Here is a 9,244-nt window from a genome sequence, read left to right as displayed (position 1 = left end):
AATCTGTTCTATACTCAAAATGACCTCACGGGCTACAGGGAGGGTCTTTTTTTCAGACGGCGGGTTTCCTCACAAACACCTGGAAGTACGCCGAAACGCATCTGTGCCAGCCACACTTTGAAAAACATTAACTTTAAAAGAATGGGGAAATTCTAGGTAATTTTTTTTTTAAAAAAGGCTTAGGAGTTATTCAATAGAGATTTTACATCAAAGTTGATTGTTTCTCCTCATTTTTGCTGCATTTTATTTACACCATTATACTGGGTGAAAATTGTCATTATTGGAATATATTATGTCTATATTTATGCTTTATAGTAATAATTTTGTCCCCAGTAGAGTCTTCTGTGACAGCAGCCCTCTCACAATAATAAATTATTTATAGTAGAGCAAAAGAAATAAAAAAATAAAACCGGGCTAGAGACGTTCCAAAACTATGTTTTGAAGAACTGCTGGCAACTTTTCCCTCTTCTTTTCTCCACCTGTGGAAATGTAACCCTTTAAAATACATGAATATATTTTTAAAAACCCTAATACTGAATCTGGAGCAAAGACCTTTTATAATATAAACATGAGGAAAAAAATAAAAGGGATTAAGACTTGCCAAAACTATGCTTGGAAGAATTGATGACAATTGTGTACATATTTTTCCTATTTCTTTCCCCATTTGTGGAAATTGAAACTTTTAAAAATACTTAAATACATTTTAAAATCCTTTAATAGTAATAAAAACACACAAAGAACCAAATAAAATGAAATAAAATGAAATAAAATATACATCCAAATACAATATAATTTGTCAATCTGCAGCTTTTTTTAAAATGGAAATTTCTACTTTACCCGGCAACAACAATAACAACAACAACAATAACACAATCTTAATTAAATATCCAATCTAAAAAGAGTGCCTACTTTAGACTGGTAAATATGTGTAAAAAAGAAGGACAAAAGATCATCTGGCTCTCACATGTTTGGCAAATTTTTGGGACAAAAGTTGTCACATTCGTTCAAGGAGATCCTAATGAGGGTCGCTGGGATAGGCTCCAGCACCCCCCGTGACCCTAATGAGGATAAAGCGGTTCAGAAAATGTAGTGAAAATTGAAATTAACATTAATGTTTTACCAGTGTATTTCTGTTCTCATTTATCTTAAATTCATTCATGGAGTTTTATTATAATCGCATTTATTCATAAATGTCATGGTGAAAACTAAATGAATGAATACACAGTATATATTTCTGACTTTAGACGAATAAACAAAGGCTACTGCTTTTATTTCCTCAATGAGGATGGAAGAAGTGATGAGGCGGTGTAGTACGCCCTCCAGTGGTCATTCTAGATTATTGCAGGTGATGAACGTCAGTCTCCGTTCGTGTGTTGGACTTCGCTGACCTTTCATTTTTTTATGATGTCATCCAAAGGAGACGTTTGAAAAAGAAGGTCCGAGTGGATTTTTATTTTTATTTCTCCTACTTGAACTATATAGACTTCAACTACCTTTAAAATTACCTTTTGTGTGTGTTTCCTGAAGTAAGAAATAGGCAATTCACAAGAGGAGTTTCAAGTAACCCACAAGAAGATATGGAAACTGAAGGCAACGACATGGAACAAACCATGACGGAGCAGGCTGAAACTGCTGAACCCGAGGAAGAAACCACGGATGTACCCTGGTGGGATGAAGAGGAGGACGAGGACCCGACGGATACATCTCAAGAAGACACTAATACACCTTCAGAGGAGGAAGAGGATGACAGAGAACCCTCTGCTACTCCTCAAGAAAAGTCAGACAGACATGAAACCAAGGATGAACTTCCCGAGAAGGAATGGACTGATGCACCTCTAGTGGAGAAAGCTACTCCAGCATCTCCAGAACAAGCCAATGAGGAGATTGGAATGATTGGAGAGACTAGAAAGAACCAGAGGCCTGTATCACTTCTAACTTCACACACAAATTTTAAAACGTTTCCTTCCAAAGAACACTATTTCGAACAACAGATGGAGCAACGGATGAGAGCGTTAGACATGAAGCTCCGACAACGCACGGCCTTCAATCTGCGCCAGCAAATTATGGAGCAGGCCTTACAGAGTCAGGCTCAAAGGGATTTGGAGAGACAGAAAAGTTTGACGGAAGTGGAAAGGTACAATTCTTTTGGCTCTAATACATCCACCAAGGACAGCATGGGAGATGGCCAAATTGCTACGGAAGGTTGGCATGGACATTACAGAGGAAGTGGCAGTGAAGTGGGAGAGCGGGTTGAGCGTGATGGTGAAATAGGCGTGGATGTTGAGCAACGCCGTGCAATAAATAAGGACATGCTGGTCCAACGCCAGAGAGGGACTGAGGAGATGAAGGACATGGAGGAACGAGATGCATTATCGCAGTCGAGTAGTACAAGTAGCTCGCACTGGCAACACGAGGATGGAGACGTGAAAAAGATTCAGAGGAGACTGTCGTTTGGGGAATGGTTTAAAAATTTGTTTCGGAAAAAAAGCAAAGACTAATGTGAGATGAAAGTGTTTTATTGTGATGTCAAAGATAGGGAGGCCACAAGGTGGCAACGTTACCATATTGCCATTTATAATACTAAAACTAAAACCTTTTCTTTGTTTTAACTCTTTTGCATTCATTTTTTGAAATGCTTATCCTCACTAGGGTCGCGGGGAGTGCTGTAGCCTATCTTAGCGAACTTCAGTCACCAGGTGGGGGACACCCTGAATCAGTGGGCAGCCAATCACAGGGGAGAAGGAGACAAAGGACAATCTTTCATCTGTACGCCCATGCTAAGGGTCAATTTGGACTTATGGTGCCCAACCACTGGTCAGTGGACCGGTACTGGTCCACGAGCCACCTGATGCCGGTCCGTCAGAGTAATAAATGGTATTAGTGTTTTCAATTTTGCCCCCCTACTTGAGAAAAGTTGTTATGCAAACAATAACAAATAATTGCTATTATGCTGCGGCGTGGTGGGGCTAGTGGTAAGCCTGTTGGTCTCCCAGCTCTGGGGTTCTGGGTTCAAATGCTGGTTGGTCCACCTGTGTGGAGTTTGCATGTTCTCCTTGGGCCTCTGTGGGTTTCATCAGGGTACTCTGGTTTCCTCCCACATTACAAAATCATACAGGGTAGGGTGATTGATCATGCTAAATCAGCGGGACTCAAACTGGTCCTGAAAGGGCCGCAGGGGGTGCAGGTGTTCATTCAAACCAAACAAGTGGCCCTTTGCGGAATCAGTTTGAGACCTCCGGTCTAAATTGACCAGTATTAGCTGTTGCCCATCGTTAGCTGGGATAGGCTACAGCACCCCCGGCGATCCTTGTGAGGATAAGTGGTTTGGAAAATCATAAAATGAATGAAAAATGTAGAAAATTATAGTGAGGCAGTTGGTCATGGAAGTGTAGTGACTGTCATTATCCAGATGAGGGTGCAATAGTTCACTAATTAAATGAAGTAGAGAAAATATTAAAAACGTTATCCATTGTCTGTGGAGTGCTCTGTTTAGTTTACAGACTTAATACCGGGTAGTAAATTGGCAATATTATTGAACTTGTAATCAAATGAACATAAACAACAGTTTAATTTATCCCAAATAGCGTTTTGTTCAGAAAGGTTGGGGTCCTCCATCAATCAACAACCAATAAGATATTAGCTTTGTCTGTCAAACACGCCCCATTTTGGTTGCTATGCCTACTTCTCGGTGTTCTGTGAGTGACAAGCGAGGCAGCCAATCATCGTCGTGCAAGCTGTGAGCACGAGTGCGTACTGGAACGAGTGTGCCTCATTTCTACTACAACGAGCATTCATCCAAGGCTCCCCTGCCACACTACAGAACGGTACAAAGTGGGAATGGACAATGGTGTATAAACGCATTCGGAGAAGTCCAAAACAGGTAATGCAAAGTTTTTATTTATATTTTCTTTGTATCAATTCACGCTTGCTCAAAGAAAAAGCCTAATTCGTGCTGGATCTTGTGACAGACGGCTGTTTGACACCGAGCTAACGAACGCTGCAAGGTGGAGCTCACCTGGAGAAACTTAATGATTGCACAAAATGTATGGAAATGACAATGACCAACAATTTGATGTTCAATTCTATTTAAAGTCGTGCAAACACGTTTTCTAAACATTGCATGCACTCAAGATGATTTTTATTTATTATTGTTGTTTTTATTTTATACCACAATGAACCACTCATTTACTCTTTGACTGCCATTGACGGCGCTAGACGTCCAATCCATTTTGACTGGAAGAGTAATTTTGCTCCTCTTAGTCAAAATTTATTGGATGTTCATCGCTGTCAGTGCTATGCAATGAAATAATTTACAAATTCAATTAATACTACATGTATGGAATTATAAAGTAAAATGTTGTCATGCTCACATTTTTTTCCAGACTTCTTTTAGTGCAGCAATTTTATAGACAACAGAGGTCTCATGACACAAATTCCAAAATTTTCACAGTTATTACATTTCATGCACTGCTAACAGTTTTTTTTTTTAAGTCAGCTTCCCTTGTGACTTGTTAGGCTCCCATCACAGGTATCAACCAAGCCATTGGATGACCTAAAAAAGTTTGATGCTTGTTTTAGTTTTCAACAAATGTATATCAAAATTGTAATCAATACTCAAATGGATTCTAACATTATTAATTATCATCTTGAACAGATTGCAGTCACAAAAATGATACATTCTTCACAAACAAGATCACTTTATGGATTGTTTTTCTTAGAACATTAAAACTGATATAATTACATCTGGGAACAGCGTCACAGTGAATGATTGGTTAACACAGTGCCTCACAGTTTTGAGATCAAGTGTTCAAACCCAAGCTCTGGTTTTCCTGTTTGTCAATTTTGTTATTGATGCAAAGGGATGTCTTGAGAGCAAGACTAGGTTTGGTATGGAACATAGCCGCAAGTAAAGTTAGTGTATTTACACACAAAAAAATGCAAAACTTAACCCAAGTCCCACCTTTTGCCTGTGGCACATTATGTTGTGGGTAATTCATTTTCAATTTATAAGTAAAAAATAAAATACCTTTTGAATGTGAGACCCACTGAAGGGCTTTAGCCACCACATGATTTAGTGCAATGAAGGGGCACACTATTTCCCACTTAAATAAACTGAATTTCTCCCCCTAGAAATATGAAAGGGACAAACTTGCAGCATTTTCAGTCGAATTGTGACTAAATTCTTGTTTTTGGTTTGGGTTAAAATAAAGAATGTGATGATATAGGCAAAATGTCGATCTCTGTCCAACCATAGATTTAGTTTTGGCTAGTAACTGAGCAAGGTCTTGCTGGGAAAAAAAGCATCTTTTGAAGAAATAGTATTTCACTCTTTCAAAAAAGAATATTCTTGTGCTTGAGGCTGTGAATGTATCCAGCCAGGGTGCTTCTCTGCCACAGATGGTAGGATCTTGGAGCAGTCTTTTCCTGGCACTGTTTGTGGGTTAGTAGTTCATTTACTGGCATTTAATGTTCAGCACTTACCAGAAAAAAAAGCCACACAATTTGTGTTTATTCATATTTTTTTTTGTTTTTACTTCTACAGTCGTACCTCTACATGCAAAACTTTTTATGTAATTAGAAAATTTTGTAAGTTGAGCAGTACTTTATATGCACTGTATTTACTCCCATATAAGCCGCACCCTGAAGGCTGCCTTGAAATTTCAGAATTTTACAATTTCCCAATTTGCACCTCCATATTTATTGTTTTAATAGGGAGTAAAAATGTGTTACTTTAAAGAGAAAGTCTTTACGTGGTATTTCTAAGATACTGTATGGATCAAAACCACATTCTTAGGGTCAATATCATAAGGAAGTTAATATGCCTGTCTTTGGAAATGCAAAATTTCAAATTATTCAATTTGAAAAACTAAATGTCTATCTTGATGAGAACCCGACGCTATCTAGTTACAGTGATTACAATTTTCTTACCAGAAGTTATAGATGTAGTGGCAGCCACATTGCTTCTAATGTCAAAATATCTCAATTCTTTTGATGGTTCATACTAGTCCAATAGTTGTCACTTTCAAACAAAGAAATAAAACCAAAAAAAAAATCAAGGTGGTATTTTGTTTCATTTCAAAATCAAGGCTACTCGCGTCCGCAAAAATGTCAAAATAAAATAATAGATATATGAAATGTATTGACTTTTTCATAACTTGGATCTGTTTTTGTTGAGGCATTCGTAAGTAGAGGTATGACGATAAGTTACATTTCGCCAAACGATGGGTTTGATTTACTGAGTTGAACCCATTCACTATTCTCCATTCGACTTCACTATTGGATGGGCTCTTAACTATACAAAGCTCCCCTACATGCCTTCAAATACTAATTGTATTGACTTTGATTACGTTATTATCCCATCCATCCAAGTTAAAAAGGTGAAAATATCAAATGACTTCAAAATTTTCAATAACATTAAAACCGTGAGGTGATGAATTCAATCAAATGAAGGAAATCAGAATATTTATAAATATTGCAAATACATCAAACAGAATAAAAAAAAAATCCACAGCTAAAACACTGTCAGTAAATGAATGGCTACCAAGTAAATGGGATTGATTTAGTCTCCAATATTGTTTTCAGTAGCACAGCTATGTATTCTCATGCAGCTGCTCAGCAAGTGACGCCTGTGTGGCACATGGTTACTAAGTGTGTTAGTGCTGCATTGACAAATTACATTCAGGCCAAGACAAAGGGGGGGAAGATTGCCTAGTCTTTGTATGTGGACCACTCTGATTTCCCACTTATTTCCTCTATAAAAGCAAATTCGCCTTATCAATTTAATGGCTATCTTTTCTGCCATTTGTCTTTGCATTTTGCATTATAGTGTATTGTATTAGGGATGCTGTTTAAAAGGAGATGTTACGACTGTCGATCTATATTTCCAGTCTGCTCTTTTGTTCTTGTTGTTAAAATAGAACCATGAATACTGTAAACAGTATGTTAGGGTGTACTTTAATGTAGGAAATGTCTGTTTTTCAACTCCTTTTTTTCTCCAGTATTTTGTAACTCATGCAAATTTTTCACTTAAATATAATTATAAACATTGAGTCATCATTTGTATATGTAAACAGCCGTAGGCAACAAAGGAAGAGTTTAACATGGCAGGGTTGCGCGCAATTGCAAAGTTCTTTTTCTAAGATCTAACAAATTGTAGGCTGGTAAAAGTCATGAATCCAATTTTCTTCTTTGTTGCAAGTTACTGGTCTCGGACTATAGTTTTTTTTACGTGAAATTATTAGCACGCCCAACATGTGCAGCCTCAGATATACTGTACATGTTAAAGTATTTTAGCTCACAGAGACCTGCAGCCTCACAAAAAATGTTTTCTTAAAAATGGACAATATAAGCAATGCAAAGTAAGGTTTTCTACTCAACTGTAATAATCCCAGGTTTGATGGAGAGATAATGCAAAATTCTTGCAGAAAAGAAACAACAAACTGTCTGGTGAGAATCATCTGACTCTAAAGTTAAACCACCAAACCAATATTAACTCGTTATGGTCTAAAGAACTTGGAAATGAAATATTTTTCCCAAAATTTCATCTACAAAATGGAATTATTTCATCTTGGTGTCCTCTCCCACTTGAAAAAAATATTCATGGGTGATATTTAACCATCTCAAATGGCCTGGTTATTATCTGTCATTAAGTCACAGTTAGCAATGGCTTTATCATCCATTTATTTTCAAAAGCATGCTTATCGAATAATTTTCCCAGCAGACTTTGGGCAAAAGGCAGATTACACCTAAACTTGTTGGCAGTTAGACACTGGGCACACAAAGAGCCAGACAAACAACCATCTGCACCGGCACAGAGTGGGACTCGATCCCCACGCTGCCCACACTGCAGTCAGACCAATGTACCACGTAGACAACAGTGACTTCGGTTAGCAGTTTGCCTGTGAGGCATTTTGTACATCAGAAACTAGGGAGCTACATCTATTCAATATTTCATAACATTAAATTATTGAGGAGAGGACCTGTTTGTGTTCAGGAGACTTGATTTGTCTGTATTGACCTTTTGTTTTTTTTGTCTGAGATATTGGTGAGTATCCAGGTCTCTGTGCTCGTGAAATAAATCTTTTTATTATCATTTTTTATGGAATGAGAAGACGCTCACTTTGTCTTGTTTGATAAGGTTGGCTGACAGTGTTATTCTGTCTTCAGTTCAATTTTTTTGATGCTGGTAGTCTGCATAGTGTTAGAGACAAGCCTGGCTGGGTTCAATGAAAATTCTTGTTAGTTGAACTTGTTAGTTTGGAAGACGGCATGTTTGCTGACATGGTCATGAATCTAGAACTGTCGTTCAAAATTCAAGGTTTTCGATAGCCGTCTTTGAAAATCTTCCTTTTAAAACCACTAGATGTGTTGTTCGGTAGCTGACCTTCCATGAAGCTACTGTGAAATTATTTCCCGCATAATGCCCTAGTCACAGTTGCAATTTAGTCAGTACAGTGGCAATAAAAAAAAAACTAACCTTGACTGAGAATTTCAAACACCTCTTAAACCTTCCTGGACAAATAATTCATTCATTCATTTTCCGTACCACTTATTCTCACGAGGGTCGTGCTGTGGCTAAATTCTAAGAAAGAAATATTCACTTAAATAGATTCCATTCCAATCGACCACATTACTGTCTACACTGCTATTTTTATTTATTTATTTTTATTTATTTATTTATTTACTCACTCTTATTTATTTTATTTATTTAGTTGTTTATTTATTTAGATACTTATTTAGTTATCTATTTATTTATTTTATTTATTTATTTATCGATTTATTTATTTCGTTATTTTATTTATTTATTGATGTATTTATTTAGTTATTTATTTATCTATCGATTTATTTATTAATTTTTATAACTAATGTAATGACAACATAAAAGAGTTTATTAAATGTTTATGTCTATGCATGGCAAGATTTCCCAGCCTGAGCTGTGAACACATACCTTCATATTCTATTTGACTCATTCAGAGTCTAGTGACATTGTCCAAAATAATCTGTCTCTTAGACACTCTTCCACTGTTTTTGGAGTTGTATAACAAGAAGTGTCATGATAAAATAAAATTGGTTTTTTGCTTTGTCAATGGGGAAGTGTATACACCAATTTTTCTTCCTCTTTAAATTACAGCTCAGGCTTTGTTTGCGAATAAAGATGCCTATGAATTAGATTTATTTAGAACATTTTAATGCCCAAATAGTTCACAGTCACATTTATGCCATTAGTTGTAACCATAGGGCCACA

The 9,244-nt window shown here is 36.9% G+C and overlaps 1 protein-coding gene across 2 annotated transcripts in view; it reads left to right on the top strand.

The window, feature by feature from the left end:
• Positions 1 to 3,726: 3,726 nt before the first annotated feature.
• fcho1 (FCH and mu domain containing endocytic adaptor 1) overlaps positions 3,727 to 9,244 on the top strand; it is a 30,746-nt gene continuing 25,228 nt past the window's right edge. For both annotated transcript variants that reach the window (XM_077717459.1, XM_077717458.1), the window contains exon 1: positions 3,727 to 3,880. The gene's annotated coding sequence lies outside the window, so the exon portion shown is untranslated. The remainder of the gene's footprint in view (positions 3,881 to 9,244) is intronic.

The sequence above is a fragment of the Stigmatopora nigra genome, chromosome 5, assembly GCF_051989575.1.
Source record: "Stigmatopora nigra isolate UIUO_SnigA chromosome 5, RoL_Snig_1.1, whole genome shotgun sequence".
In the NCBI taxonomy this organism is placed as follows: Eukaryota; Metazoa; Chordata; class Actinopteri; order Syngnathiformes; family Syngnathidae; genus Stigmatopora; species Stigmatopora nigra.
The sequence above is the reverse complement of the archived record's forward strand: the minus strand, read 5'-3'. Positions and strand labels throughout refer to the sequence as shown.